At 46.9% G+C, this 17,449-nt stretch overlaps 1 protein-coding gene across 1 annotated transcript in view; it reads left to right on the top strand.

Annotated features, from left to right (window-relative positions):
• The window catches only part of mast3b (microtubule associated serine/threonine kinase 3b), a 224,362-nt gene that overhangs the window by 115,376 nt on the left and 91,537 nt on the right, over positions 1 to 17,449 (top strand). The window lies entirely within an intron of this gene.

The raw sequence follows: 17,449 nt of genomic DNA, 5'->3' as shown, positions 1-17,449 counted from the left end.
CTTGTGGAGGAAAAGATCTCCATTGTAAAGACACAAGGGGGCTGCAGAGATCTCCAATAAACACAGAAACAATGGGGCTGCAGAGATCTCCAATAAACACAGACACAGGGGGCTGCAGAGATCTCCAATAAACACAGACACTAGGGGGCTGCAGAGATCTCCAATAAACACAAACACAAGGGGGCTGCAGAGATCTCCAATAAACACAGACACTAGGGGGCTGCAGTGATCTCCAATAAATACAGACACTAGGGGGCTGCAGAGATCTCCAATAAACACAGACACGAGGGGGCTGCAGAGATCACCAATAAACACAGACACTAGGGGGCTTCAGAGATCTCCAATAAACACAGACACTATGGCACTGCAGAGATCTCCAATAAACACAAACACAAGGGGACTGCAGAGATCTCCAATAAACACAGACACTAGGGGGCTGCAGAGATCTCCAATAAACACAAACACAAGGGGACTGCAGAGATCTCCAATAAACACAGACACTAGGGGGCTGCAGAGATCTCCAATGAACACAACCGCCAGGGGCTGCAGAGATCTCCAATAAACAAAGACACAAGGGGGCTGCAGAGATCTCCAATAAACACAAACACAAGGGGGCTGCAGAGATCTCCAATAAACGCAGACACTAGGGGGCTTCAGAGATCTCCAATGAACACAAACGCAAGGGGCTGCAGAGATCTCCAATAAACACAAACACAAGGGGACTGCAGAGATCTCCAACAAACACAAACACTAGGGGGCTGCAGAGATCTCCAATGAACACAAACGCAAGGGGCTGCAGAGATCTCCAATAAACACAGACACTAGGGGGCTGCAGAGATCTCCAATAAACACAAACACAAGGGAGCTACAGAGATCTCTAATAAACACAGACACTAGGGGGCTGCAGAGATTTCCAATACACACAAACACAAGGGCGCTGCAGAGATCTCCAATAAACACAAACACAAGGGGACTGCAGAGATCACCAATAAACACAGACACTAGTGGCTGCAGAGATCTTGAATAAACAGACACAAGGTGGCTTCAGAGATCTCCAATAAACACAGACACTAGAGAGCTACAGAGATCTCCAATAAATACAGACACAAGGGGGCTACAGAGATCTCCAATAAACACAGACACCAGGGAACTGCAGAGATCTCCAATAAACACAAACACTAGGGGGCTGCAGAGATCGCCAATAAACACAAACACAAGGGGGCTGCAGAGATCGCCAATAAACACAGACACTAGGATGCTGCAGAGATTTCCAATAAACACAGACACAAGGGGGCTGCAGAGATCTCCAATAAACACAGACACTAGGGGGCTACAGAGATCTCCAGTAAACACAGACAATAGGGGGCTGCAGATTTCGCCAATAAACACAGGCACTAGGATGCTGCAGAGACCAACAATAAACACAAAAACAAGGGGTGGTAGAGATTTCAAATAAACATAGACACTAGGGGGCTTCAGAGAGCTCAAATAAACACAAACACAAGGGGCAGCACAGATCTCCAATAAACACAGAGACAAGGGCGCTGCAGAGATCTCCAGTAAACACAGACACTAGGGGCCCCAGAGATCTCCAATGATCACAGACACTAGGGGCTGCAGAGATCTCCATTAAAGAGACACTAGGGTGCTGCAGAGATCTCCAATGAACACAGATACAAGCTGATACAGAGATCTGCAGGAAACACAGACACTAGAGAGCTACAGAGATCTCCAATAAATACAGACACAAGGGGGCTGCCGAGATCGCCAATAAACACAAACACAAGGGGGCTGCAGTGATCGCCAATAAACACAGACACTAGGATGCTGCAGAGATTTCCAATAAACACAGACACAAGGGGGCTGCAGAGATCTCCAATAAACACAGACACTAGGGGGCTGCAGAGATCTCCAATAAACACAGACAATAGGGGGCTGCAGAGATCGCCAATAAACACAGGCACTAGGATGCTGCAGAGATTTCCAATAAACACAGACACTAGGGGGCTGCAGAGATCTCCAATAAACACAGACACTAGGGGGCTACAGAGATCTCCAATAACCACAGACACTAGGGGGCTGCAGAGATCTCCAGTAAACACAGACACAAGGGGGGCCCAGAGATCACCAATAAACACAGACACTAGGTGGCTGCAGAGATCTCGAATAAACACAGACACAAGAGGACTGCAGAGATCTCCAATGAACACAAATGCAAGGGACTGCAGAGATCTCCAATAAACACAGACACTAGGGGGCTACAGAGATCGCCAATAAACACAAACACATGGGGGCTGCAGAGATCTCCAATAAACACAGACGCAAGGGGGCTACAGAGATGTCCAATAAACACAGACACTAGGGGACTGCAGGATCTGCAATAAATACAGACACTAAGGAGCTGCAGAGATCTCAAATAAACACAGACACTAGAGGGCTGCAGCGATCTCCATTAAACAGACAAGGGTGCTGCAGATATCTCCAATAAACCAGACACTACGGGGCTACAGAGATCTCCAATAAACACATACACAAGGGGGCTACAGAGATCTCCAATAAACAAAGACACAAGGGAACTCCAGCAATCTCCAATAAACACAGACATTAGGGGCTGCAGAGATCTCCAATAAGCATAGACAAGCGGGGCTGCACAGATCTCCAAGAAACACAGACACTAGGGGGCTGCAGAGATCTCAAATAAACACAGACACTAAGGGGCTGCAGAGATCTCTGATAAACACAGACACTAAGGGGCTGCAGAGCTCTCCAATATACACAGATACTTAGGGGGCAGCAGAGATCTCCAATAAACACAGACACTAGGGGGCTGCAGCGATCTCCAATAAGCACAGAGAAAAGAGGGCTGCAGAGATCTCCATCAAACACAGACACTAGGAGGCTGTAGGGATCTCCAATAAACAAAGTCTCTAGGGGGGCTGCAGAGACCAACAATAAACACAAACACAACGGGCTGTAGAGATCATGAATAAGCATCGACACTAGGGGGCTGTAGGGATCTCCAATAAACACAGACACTAGGGGGGCTGCAGAGACCAAGAATAAACACAGACACAAGGGGCTGTAGAGATCTCGAATAAACAGAGACATAAGGGGTCTGCAGAGATCTAAAATAAAAACAGACACTAAGGGGCTGTAGAGATCTCCAGTAAACACAGACACTAGGGGGCCCCAGAGATCACCAATAAACACAGACACGAGGGGGCTTCAGAGATCTCCAAGGAACATAGATACAAGTGGCTACAGACATCTGCAGTAAACACAGACACTAGAGAGCTACAGAGATCTCCAATAAATAAAGACACAAGGGGACATCAGAGATCTCCAATAAACACAGACACTAGGGGGCAGCAGAGATCTCCATTAAATAGACTGTAGGGGGCTGCAGAGATCTCCAATAAATACAGACACAAGGGGGCTGCAGAGATCTCCATTAAACAGACTCAAGGGGGCTGCAGAGATTTCCTATAAACACAGACACACTGGGGGCTGCAGAGATCTCCAGTAAACACAGTCACTAGGGGGCTGCATAGATCTCAAATAAACACAGACACTCAGGGGCTGCAGAGATCTCAAATAAACACAGACACTAAGGGGCTGCAGAGATCTCCAATATACACATATAGTAGGGGGCAGCAGAGATCTCCATGAAACACAGACACCAGGAGGCTGCAGAGATCTCCAATAAATACAGTCACTAGGGGGGCTGCAGAGACCAACAATAAACACAAACACAAGGGGCTGTAGAGATCTCGAATAAACATCGACACTAGGGGGCTGCAGGGTTCTCCAATAAACACAGACACAACAGGCTGCAGAGATCGCCAATAAACACAAACACATGGGGCTGCAGAGATCTCTAATAAGCACAGACACGCGGGGACTACAGAGATCTCCAGTAAACACATGCACCATTGGGCTGCAGAGATCTCCAAATAAACACAGACACAAGGGGGTTGCAGAGACCTCCAATAAACACAGACACAAGGGGCTTTAGAGATCTCCAATAAACACAAACACTAGAGGTCTACTGGGGTCTCCATGAAACACAGACACTAGGGGTTGCAGAGATCTCGAATAAACACAGCCACGGGGGCTACAGAGACCAACAATAAACACAAACACAAGGGGCTGTAGAGATCTCGATTAAACATAGACACAAGGGGGATGCAGTGATCTCCAATAAACACAGACACTAAGGGGCTGCAGAGACCAACAATAAACACAGACACAAGGGGCTGTAGAGATCTCGAATAAACAGAGACACTAAGGGGCTGCAGAGATCTCCGATAAACATAGACACTATGGGGCTACAGAGATCTCCAATAGCCACAGACACAAGGCGGCTGCAGAGATGTCCAATCAACACAAACACTAGAGGGCTACAGAGATCTCCAATAAACACAGACAAAAGGGGCTGCAGAGATCTCCAATAATCATAGACACTAGAGGGCTACAGAGATCTCCAATAAATACAGACACAAGGGGGTCCAGAGATCTCCAATAAACACAGACACTAGGGGTCTGCAGAGATCTCCAATAAATACAGACACTAGGGGGCTGCAGAGATCTCCAATAAACACAGACACTAGGGGGCTACAGAGATCTCCAATAAACACAGACACTAGGGGTCTGCAGAGATCTCCAATAAACACAGACACTAGGGGTCTGCAGAGATCTCCAATAAACACAAACACTAGGGGGCTGCAGAGATCTCCAATAAGCACTGACACAAGAGGGCTGCAGAGCTCTCCAATAAACACAGACACTAATGGGCTTCAGAGATCTCCAATAAACACAGACACAAGGGGGCTACAGAGATCTCCAATAAACACAGACACTAGAGGTCTACAGAGGTCTCCAATAAACACAGACAAAAGGGAGCTGCAGATATCTCCAATAAACACAGACACAAGGGAGCTGCTGAGATCTCCAATAAACACAGACACAAGGCGGCTGCAGAGATGTTCAATAAACACAGACACTAGGGGGGGCTGCAGACACCTCCAATAAACACAAGCACAAGGGGCTTTAGAGAACTCAAATAAACACAGACACTAGGGGGCTGCAGAGATCTCCAATAAACACAGACACAAGGGGCTACAAAGATCTCCAATGAACACAAATGCAAGAAGCTGCAGCGATTTCCAATAAACACAAACACAAGGGGCTGCAGAGATCTCCAATAAACACAGACACAAGGGAGCTGCAGAGATCTCCAATAAACACAGACACCAGGGGGCTGCAGCGATCTCGAATACACACAAACACTAGGGGGATGCAGAGATCTCCAATAAACACAGACACAAGGGGGCTACAGAGATCTCCAATAAACACAGACCCACAGGAGCTGCAGAGTTCTCCAAAAAACACAGACACAAGGGAGCTGCAGAGATCTCCAATAAACACAGACACATTGCGGCGGCAGAGATGTCCAATAAACACAGACACCAGGGGGGCTGCAGAGATCTCCAATAAACACAGATACTAGGGGGCTGCAGCGATCTCCAATAAACACAGACACTAGGCGGCTGCAGAGATGTCCAATAAACACAAACACTAGAGGTCGACAGAGATCGCCAATAAACACAGACACAAGGGGACTGCCGAGATCTCCAATAAACACAGAAAAAGAGGGCTGCAGAGATCTCCAATAAACACAGACACAAGGGGGCTGCAGAGATCTCCAATAAACAAAGACCTTAAGAGGCTGCAGAGATCTCCAATAAGCACATACACAAGGGAATGCAGAGATCTCAAAGAAACACAGACACAAGGGAGGTGCCGAGATCTCCAATAAGCACAGACACAAGGTGGCAGCAGAGTTCTCCAATAAACAGACACTAGGGGGCTGCAGAGATGTCCAATAAACACATGCACTAGGGGGCTGCAGAGATCTCCAATAAACACAGAAAAAAAGGGCTGCAGAGATCTCCAATAAACACAGACACAAGGGGCTGCAGAGATCTCCAATAATCACAGACACTCGGGGGCTGGAGAGATCTCCAATAAACACAGACACAAGTTCGCTACAGAGATCTCCAATAAACACAGACACAAGTGGGCTGCAGAGATCTTCAATAAATACTGACACTAGGGGGCTGCAGAGATCTCCACTAAACACAGACACTAGGGAGCTACAGAGATCTCCACTAAACACAGACACAAGAGGGCTGCAGAGATCTGCAATAAACAAAGACACTGGGGGCTACAGAGATCTCCAATAAAAACAGTCACTCGGGGGCTGCAGAGATCTCCAATTAACACATACACTAGGGGGTACAGAAATCTCGAATAAACACAGACACAATGGGGTTGCAGAGATCTCCAATAAACACAGAAACATGTGGGCGACAGAGATCTTCAAGAAACACAGACACAAGGTGGCAAAAGAGATCTCCAATAAACAGACACAAGGGGCTGCAGAGATCTCAAAGAAACACAGACACGAGGGGGCTGCAGAGATCTCCAATAAACACAGACACAATGGGTTTGCAGAGATCTCCAATAAATACAAACATGAAGGGGCTGCCAAGATCTCCACTAAACACAGATACCTTGGGGTGCAGAGATCTCCAATAAACACAGACACCAGTTCACTACAGAGATCTCCAATAAACACAGACACAAGGGGGCTGCAGAGATCTCCAATAAACACAGAGAAAAGGGGGCTGCAGAAATCTCCAATAAACACAGATACCATGGGGCTGCAGAGATCTCCAATAAACACAGACACAAGTGGGCTGCAGAGTTTTCAAAAAATACTGACACTAGGGGGCGGCAGAGATCTCCACTAAACACAGACAAAAGGTGCTGCAGAGATCTCCAATAATCACAGACACTAGCGGGCTAAAGAGATCTCCAGTAAACACAGACCCAAGAGGGCTGCAGAGATCTGCAATAAACAAAGACACTGGGGGCTACAGAGATCTCCAATAAACACAGTCACTCGGGGGCTGCAGAAATCTCCAATAAACACATACACTAGGGGGTTCAGGAATCTTGAATAAACACAGACACAATGAGGTTGCAGAGATCTCCAATAAACACAGACACGCGGGACTGCAGAGATCTCCAATAAACACAGACACAATGGGGTTGCAGAGATCTCCAATAAACACAGAAACATGTGGGCTACAGCGATCTCCAATAAACAGACACAAGGGGAATGCAGAGTTCTCAAAGAAACACAGACACCAGGGAGGTGCCGAGATCTCCAATAAGCACAGACACACAAGTTGGCAGCAGAGATCTCCAATAAACACAGACACAAGGGGGCTACAGAGTTCTCCAATAAACACAGACAATAGGGGGCTGCAGAGATCTCCAATAAACACAGAAAAAAAGGGCTGCAGAGATCTCCAATAAACACAGACACAAGGGGCTGCAGAGATCTCCAATAATCACAGACGCTCAGGGGCTAGAGAGATCTCCAGTAAACACAGACATAAGTAGGCTACAGAGACCTCCAATAAACACAGACACTACAGGGCAACAGAGAGCTCCAATAAACACAGACACAAGGGCGCTGCAGAGATCTCCAATAAAAAGACACAGGCGCGATGCAGAGATCTCCAATAAACACATACACAAGAGGCTACAGAGATCTCCAATAAACACAGACAATAGGGCGCTGCAGAGACCTCCAATATACACAGACACAAGGGGCTGCAGAGTTCTCAATTAAGCACAGACAAAAGGGGCTGCAGAGATCTCCAATAATCACAGACACTCGGGGGCTAGAGAGATCTCCAGTAAACACAGACACAAGTAGGCTGCAGAGATCTCCAATAAACACAGACACAAGGGGGCTGCAGAGATCTCCAATAAAAAGACACAAGCGTGATGCAGAGATCTCCAATAAACACATACACAAGGGGCTGCAGAGATGGCCAATAAACACAGACAATAGGGCACTGCAGAGACCACAAATACACACAGAAACAAGGGGCTGCAGAGATCTCCAATAAGCACAGACACAAGGGGGCTCCAGAGATCTCCAATAAACACAGACTGATGGGGGCTGCAGTGATCTCCAATAAACACAGACACAAGCGGCTGCAGAGATCTCCAATAAGCACAGACACAAGGGGACTGCAGAGATCTCAAAGAATCAAAGACACTAGGTGGCTGCTGAGATCTGCAATAAACACAGACTCTAGGGAGCTACAGAAAGCTCCAGTAAACACAGACACAATGGGGCAGCAGAGATCTCCAATAAACACAGACAAAAGGTGGTTGCAGAGATTTCCAATAAACACAGAGACAAGGGGGCTGCAGAGATCTCCAATAAACATAGAGACAAGGGGACTGCAGAGATCTCCAATAAACACAGAGACAAGGGGGCTGCAGAGATCTCCAATCAACACAGACACTAGAGGGCTGCAGAGATCTCCAATAAACACAGACACTAGTTTGCTACAGAGATCTCCAATAAACACAGACACAAGGTGGCTGCAGAGATCTCCAATAAGCACAGACACAAGGTGGCTGCAGAGATCTCCAATAAGCACAGACACTAGGAGACTGCAGAGATCTCCAATAAATGGACACAAAGTGGCTGCAGAGATCTCCAATAAACACAGACACAAGTTCGCTACAGAGATATCCCACAAACACAGACACAAGGTGGGTGGAGAGTTCTCCAATAAACACAGACACAAGTGGGCTGCAGAGAGCTTAAATAAATACTGACACTAGGGGGCTGCAGAGATCTCCAATAAACACAATCAGTCGGGGGGTGCAGAGATCTCCAATTAACACATACACTAGGGGGTAGAGAAATCTTGAGTAAACAAAGACACAATGGGGTTGCAGAGATCTCCAATAAATACAGAAACGTGGGCGACAGAGATCTCCAAGAAACACAGATACAAGGTGGCAAAAGAGATATCCAATAAACAGACACAAGGGGCTGCAGAGATCTCAAAGAATCACAGACACGCGGGGGCTGCAGAGATCTCCAATAAACACAGACACAAGTGGGCTGCAGAGTTTTCAAAAAATAGTGACACTAGGGGGCTGCAGAGGTCTCCACTAAACACAGACACAAGAGGGCTGCAGAGATCTGCAGTAAACAAAGACACTGGGGGCGACAGAGATCTCCAATAAACAAAGTCACTCGGGGGCTGCAGAGATCTCCAATAAACACATACACTAGGGAGTTCAGGAAACTCAAATAAACACAGACACAATGAAGTTGCAGAGATCTCCAATAAACACAGAAACATGTGGGCTACAGAGTTCTCCAATAAACAGACACAAGGGGAATGCAGAGATCACAAAGAAACACAGACACAAGGGGCTGCAGAGATCTCCAATAAACACAGACAGTAAAGGGCTGAATGGATCTCAAAGAAACACAGACACGCTGGGGCTGCAGAGATCTCCAATAAACACAGACATTAAGTGGCTGCAGATATCTCCAATAAGCACAGACACATGGGGCTGCAGAGATCTCTAATAAGCACAGACTCGCGGGGGCTGCAGAGATCTCCAATAAACACAGACACAAGGGGGCTACAGAGTTCTCCAATAAACACAGACAATAGGGGGCTACAGAGATCTCCAATAATCACAGACACTAGAGGGCTACAGATATCTCCAATACACACAGACACAAGGGGGTTGCAGAGATCTCCAATAAACACAGAAACATGTGGGCTACAGAGATCTCCAATAAACAGACACAAGGGGGCTGCAGAGATCGCAAAGAAACACAGACACAGGGGAGATGCCAAGATCTCCAATAAGCACACACAAGGTGGCAGCAGAGATCTCCAATAAACAGACAGTAGGGGGCTGCAGAGATCTCCAATAAACACAGACACAAAGGGGCTACAGATATCTCCAATAAACACAGACACAAGGGGACTACAGAGATCTCCAATAAAAAGATCCAAGCGAGATGCAGAGATCTCCAATAAACACATGCACAAGGGGCTACAGAGATCTCCAATAAACACAGACAATAGGGCGCTGCAGAGACCTCCAATACACACAGACACAAGGGGCTGAAGAGATCTCCAATAAGCACAGACACAAGGGGGCTGCAGAGATCTCCAATAAACACAGACTGATGGGGGCTGCAGAGATCTCCACTAAACACAGACTGATGGGGGCTGCAGAGATCTCCAATAATCACAGACACTCGGGGGCTAGAGAGATCTCCAGTAAACACAGACACAAGGTGGTTACAGAGATGTCCAATAAACACAGACACTATAGGGCTACAGAGATCTCCAATAAACACAGACACAAGGGGCTGCAGAGATCTCCAATAAAAAGACACAAGCGCAATGCAGAGATCTCCAATAAACACATACACAAGGGGCTGCAGAGATGTCCAATAAACACAGACAATAGGGCGCTGCAGAGATCTCCAATACACACAGACACAAGGGGCTGCAGTGATCTCCAATAAACACAGACTGATGGGGGCTGCAGAGATCTCCAATAAACACAGACACAAGCGGCTGCAGAGATCTCCAATAAGCACAGACACAAGGGGGCTGCAGAGATGTCAAAGAAACAAAGACACTAGGTGGCTGCTGAGATCTGCAATAAACACAGACTCTAGGGAGCTACAGAAAGCTCCAGTAAACACAGACCCAATGGGGCTGCCGAGATCTCCAATAAACACAGAGACTAGGGGGCTATAGATATCTCTAATAAGCACAGACTCGCGGGGGCTGCAGAGATCTCCAATAAACACAGACACAAGGGGGCTACAGAGTTCTCCAATAAACACAGACAATAGGGGGCTACAGAGATCTCCAATAATCACAGACACTAGAGGGCTACAGATATCTCCAATACACACAGACACAAGGGGTTTGCAGAGATCTCCAATAAACACAGAAACATTTGGGCTACAGAGATCTCCAATAAACAGACACAAGGGGGCTGCAGAGATCTCAAAGAAACACAGACACGGGGGAGGTGCCGAGATCTCCAATAAGCACAGACACAAGGTGGCAGCAGAGATCTCCAATAAACAGACACTAGGGGGCTGCAGAGATCTCCAATATACACAAACACCAGGGGCTGCAGAGATCTCCAATAAACACACACACAAGGGGGCTACAGATATCTCCAATAAAAAGACACAAGGGGGCTGAAGAGATCTCCAATAAACACAGAGAAAAGGGGGCTGCTGAAATCTCCAATAGGCACTGGTACCATGGGGCTGCAGAGATCTCCAATAAACACAGAAAAAAAGGGCTGCAGAGATCTCCAATAAACACAGACAAAAGGGGCTGCAGAGATCTCCAATAATCACAGACACTCGGGGGCTAGAGAGATCTCCAGTAAACACAGACACAAGTAGGCTACAGAGATCTCCAATAAACACAGACACAAGGGGGCTGCAGGGATCTCCAATAAAAAGACACAAGCGCAATGCAGAGATCTCCAATAAACACATATACAAGGGGCTGCAGAGATGTCCAATAAACACAGACAATAGGGCGCTGCAGAGACCACCAATACACACAGACACAAGGGGCTGCAGAGATCTCCAAAACACACAGACTGATGGGGGTTGCAGAGATCTCCAATAAACACAGACACAAGCAGCTGCAGAGATCTCCAATAAGCACAGACACACAGGGGCTGCAGAGATCTCAAAGAAACAAAGACACTAGGTGGCTGCTGAGATCTGCAATAAACACAGACTCTAGGGAGCTACAGAAAGCTCCAGTAAACACAGACACAATGGGGCTGCAGAGATCTCCAATAAACACAGAGACTAGGGGGCTATAGATATCTCTAATAAGCACAGACTTGCGGGGGCTGCAGAGATCTCCAATAAACACAGACACAAGGGGGCTACAGAGTTCTCCATTAAACACAGACAATAGGGGGCTACAGAGATCTCCAATAATCACAGACACTAGAGGGCTACAGATATCTCCAATACACACAGAGACAAGGGGTTTGCAGAGATCTCCAATAAACACAGAAACATGTGGGCTACAGAGATCTCCAATAAACAGACACAAGGGGGCTGCAGAGATCTCAAAGAAACACAGACACAAGGGAGCTACAGAGAGCTCTAATAAACACAGACACAATGGGGCTGCAGAGAATCCAATAAACGCAGACACTAGGGGGCAGCAGATATCTCCAATAATCACAGACACTAAGGGGCTACAGAGATTTCCTATAAACACAGACACAAGTTGCTGCAGAGATCTCCAATAAAAAGACATAAGAGGGCTGCAGAGATCTCCAATAAACACAGACACTAGTTCGCTACAGAGATCTCCAATAAACACAGACACAAGGGGGATGCAGAGTTCTCCAATAAACACAGACACAAGGGGGCTGAAGAGATCTCCAATAAACACAGAGAAAAGGGGGCTGCAGAAATCTCCAATAAACACAGATACCATGGGGCTGCAGAGATCTCCAATAAACACAGAAAAAAAGGGCTACAGAGATCTCCAATAATCACAGACACTCGGGGGCTAGAGAGATCTCCAGTAAACACAGACACAAGTAGGCTACAGAGATCTCCAATAAACACAGACACAAGGGGGCTGCAGAGATCTCCAATAAACACAGACAAAAGGGGGCTGCAGAGATCTCCAATAAAAAGATACAAGCGCGATGCAGAGACCTCCAATACACACAGACACAAGGGGCTGCAGAGATCTCCAATAAACAGACACTAGGGGACTGCAGAGATCTCCAATATACACAAACACCAGGGGGCTGCAGAGATCTCCATTAAACACAGACACTCGGGGGCTGCATGGATCTCCAATACACACAGACTCTAGTGAGCTACAGAGAGCTCTAATAAACACAGACACAATGGGGCTGCAGAGAATCCAATAAACGCAGACACTAGGGGGCAGCAGCTATCTCCAATAATCACAGACACTAGGGGGCTACAGAGATTTCCTATAAACACAGACACAAGTTGCTGCTGAGATCTCCAATAAAAAGACATAAGGGGGCTGCAGAGATCTCCAATAAACACAGACACTAGTTCGCTACAGAGATCTCCAATAAACACAGACACAAGGGGCTGCAGAGATCTCCAATAATCACAGACACTAGGGGGCTACAGAGATCTCCAATAAAAAGACACAAACGCGATGCAGAGATCTCCAATAAACACAGACACAAGGGGCTGCAGCGATCTCCAATAAACACAGACACAAGGGGGCTGCAGAGATCTCCAATAAAAAGACACAAACGCGATGCAGAGATCTCCAATAAACACATACACAAGGGGCTGCAGAGATGTCCAATAAACACAGACAATAGGGCCCTGCAGAGACCACCAATACACACAGACACAAGGGGCTGCAGAGATCTCCAATAAACACAGACTGATGGGGGCTGCAGAGATCTCCAATAATCACAGACACTCGGGGGCTAGAGAGATTTCCAGTAAACACAAACACAAGTAGGCTACAGAGAACACCAATAAACACAGACACTACAGGGCTACAGAGAACACCAATAAACACAGACAATAGGGCGCTGCAGAGACCACCAATACACACAGACACAAGGGGCTGCAGTGATCTCCAATAAACACAGACTGATGGGGGCTGCAGAGATCTCCAATAAACACAGACACAAGCGGCTGCAGAGATCTCCAATAAGCACAGACACAAGGGGGCTGCAGAGATGTCAAAGAAACAAAGACACTAGGTGGCTGCTGAGATCTGCAATAAACACAGACTCTAGGGAGCTACAGAAAGCTCCAGTAAACACAGACCCAATGGGGCTGCAGAGATCTCCAATAAACACAGAGACTAGGGGGCTATAGATATCTCTAATAAGCACAGACTTGCAGGGGCTGCAGAGATCTCCAATAAACACAGACACAAGGGGGATACAGAGTTCTCCAATAATCACAGACACTAGAGGGCTACAGATATCTCCAATACACACAGAGACAAGGGGGTTGCAGAGATCTCCAATAAACACAGAAACATGTGGGCGACAGAGATCTCCAATAAACAGACACAAGGGGCTGCAGAGATCTCAAAGCAACACAGACACGCGGGGGCTGCAGAGATCTCCAATAAACACAGATACCATGGGGCTGCAGAGATCTCCAATAAACACAGACACTAGTTCGCTACAGTGATCTCCAATAAGCACAGACGCAAAGGGGCTGCAGAGATCTCAAAGAAACAATGACACTAGGTGGCTGCTGAGATCTGCAATAAACACAGACTCTAGGGAGCTACAGAAAGCTTCAGTAAACACAGACACAATGGGGCTGCAGAGATCTCCAATAAACACAGAGACTAGGGGGCTGCAGAGATCTCCAATAAACAGACACTAGAGGACTGCAGAGATCTCCAATAAACACACACACAAGGGGGCTGCAGAGATCTCCAATAAACACAGAGACAAGGGGGCTGCAGAGATCTCCAATAAACACAGAGACAAGGGGATTGCAGAGATCTCCAATAAACACAGAGAGAAGGGGGCTGCAGATATCTCCAATCAACACAGACACTAGAGGGCTGCAGAGATCTCCAATAAACACAGACACAAGGTGGCTGCAGAGATCTCCAATAAACACAGACACAAGGTGGCTGCAGAGATCTCCAATAAACACAGACACAAGGTGGCTATAGAGACCTCCAATAAACACAGAGAAAAGGGGGCTGCAGAGATCTCCAATAAACACAGAGACAAGGGGGTTGCAGAGATCTCCAATAAACACAAAGAGAAGTGGGCTGCAGATATCTCCAATCAACACAGACACTAGAGGGCTGCAGAGATCTCCAATAAACACAGACACAAGGTAGCTGCAGAGATCTCCAATAAACACAGACACAAGGGTCTGCTGAGATCTCCAATAAACACAGAGACAAGGGGGCTACAGAGATCTTCAATAAACACAGTCACTCAGGGGGCTGCAGAGATCTCCATTTAACAAATACACTAGGGGGTACAGAAATCTCGAATAAACAGAGACACAATGGGGTTGCAGAGATCTCCAATAAACACAGAAACATGTGGGTGACAGAGATCTCCAAGAAACACAGACACAAGTTGGCAAAAGAGATCTCCAATAAACAGACACGCAGGGGCTGCAGAGATCTCCAATAAACAAAGCCCCAATGGGTTTGCAGAGATCTCCAATAAACACAAACACGAAGGGGCTGCCGAGATCTCCATAAACACAGATACCAGTTCGCTACAGAGATCTCCAATAAACACAGACACAAGGGGGCTGCAGAGATCTCCAATAAACACAGAGAAAAGGGGGCTGCAGAAATCTCCAATGAACGCAGATACCAAGGGGCTGCAGAGATCTCCAATAAACACAGAGAGAAGGGAGCTGCAGATATCTCCAATAAACACAGAGAGAAGGGAGCTGCAGATATCTCCAATAAACACAGACAATAGGGGGCTACAGAGATCTCCAATAATCACAGACACTAGAGGGCTACAGATATCTCCAATACACACAGACACAAGGTGGCAGCAGAGATCTCCAATAAACAGACACAAGGGGGATACAGAGTTCTCCAATAAACACAGACAATAGGGGGCTACAGAGATCTCCAATAATCACAGACACTAGAGGGCTACAGATATCTCCAATACACACAGACACAAGGGGTTTGCAGAGATCTCCAATAAACACAGAAACATGTGGGCTACAGAGATCTCCAATACACACAGACACAAAGTGGCAGCAGAGATCTCCAATAAACAGACACTAGGGAGCTACAGAGATCTCCAATAAACACATACACAATGGGGCTGCAGAGAATCCAATAAACGCAGACACTAGGGGGCAGCAGATATCTCCAATAATCACAGACATTAGGGGGCTACAGAGTTTTCATATAAACACAGACACAAGTTGCTGCAGAGATCTACAATAAAAAGACATAAGGGGGCTGCAGACATCTCCAATAAACACAGACACTAGTTCGCTACAGAGATCTCCAATAAACAAAAATACCATGGGGCTGCAGAGATCTCCAATAAACAAAGACTCGAGGGGGCTACAGAGATCTCAAAGAAACACAGACTCTAGGGAGCTACAGAGAGCTCTAATAAACACAGACACAATGGGGCTGCAGAGAATCCAATAAACGCAGACACTAGGGGGCAGCAGATATCTCCAATAATCACAGACATTAGGGGGCTACAGAGATCTCCTATAAACACAGACACATGGGGCTGCAGAGATCTCCAATAAAAAGACACTAGGTGGCTGCTGAGATCTGCAATAAACACAGACTCTAGGGAGCTACAGAAAGCTCCAGTAAACACAGACACAATGGGGCTGCAGAGATCTCCAATAAACACAGAGACTAGGGGGCTATAGATATCTCTAATAAGGACAGACTCGCGGGGGCTGCAGAGATCTCCAATAAACACAGACACAAGGGGGATACAGAGTTCTCCAATAATCACAGACAATAGGGGGCTACAGAGATCTCCAATAATCACAGACACTAGAGGGCTACAGATATCTCCAATACACACAGACACAAGGGGTTTGCAGAGATCTCCAATAAGCACAGACACAAGGTGGCAGCAGACATCTCCAATAAACAGACACAAGGGAGCTACAGAGTTCTCCAATAAACACATACACAATGGGGCTGCAGAGAATCCAATAAACGCAGTCACTCGGGGGCTGCAGAGATCTCCATTTAACACATACACTCGGCGGTACAGAAATCTCGAATAAACACAGACACAATGGGGTTGCAGAGATCTCCAATAAACACAGACACAAGGGGGCTATAGATATCCCCAATAAAAAGACACAAGGGGACTGCAGAGATCTCCATTAAACTCAGACACAAGGGGGCTGCATGGATCTCCAATACACACAGACTCTAGGGAGCTACAGAGCTCTAATAAACACAGACACAATGGGGCTGCAGAGAATCCAATAAACACAGACACAATAGGGCTGCAGAGATCTCCAATAAACAAAGAGAAAAGGGGGCTGCAGAAATCTCCGATAAACATAGATACCATGGGGCTGCAGAGATCTCCAATAAACAAAGACACGAGGGGGCTGCAGAGATCTCCAATAAACACAGACACGAGGCGGCTGCAGAAATCTCCAATAAACACAGACACTAGGGGGCTGCAGATATCTCCAATAAACACAAACACGAGGGTGCTGCAGAGATGTCCAATAAACACAGACACAAGGGGCTACAGAGATCTCCAATAAACACAGACACAATGGGGCTGTAGAGAATCCAATCAACGCAGACACTAGGGGGCTGCAGAGATCTCCAATAATCACAGACACTAGGGGGCTACAGAGATCTCGTATAAACACAGACACAAGGGGCTGCAGAGATCTCCAATAAAAAGACACAAGGGGGCTGCTGAGATCTCCAGTAAACACAGACACAAGGGTCTGCTGAGATCTCCAATAAACACAGACACAAGGGGGCTGCAGAGATCT

Source organism: Carcharodon carcharias, chromosome 14, assembly GCF_017639515.1.
Source record: "Carcharodon carcharias isolate sCarCar2 chromosome 14, sCarCar2.pri, whole genome shotgun sequence".
Taxonomy (NCBI): Eukaryota; Metazoa; Chordata; class Chondrichthyes; order Lamniformes; family Lamnidae; genus Carcharodon; species Carcharodon carcharias.
Note: the sequence above shows the minus strand (reverse complement) of the source record. Positions and strands in the feature narration are given on the sequence as shown.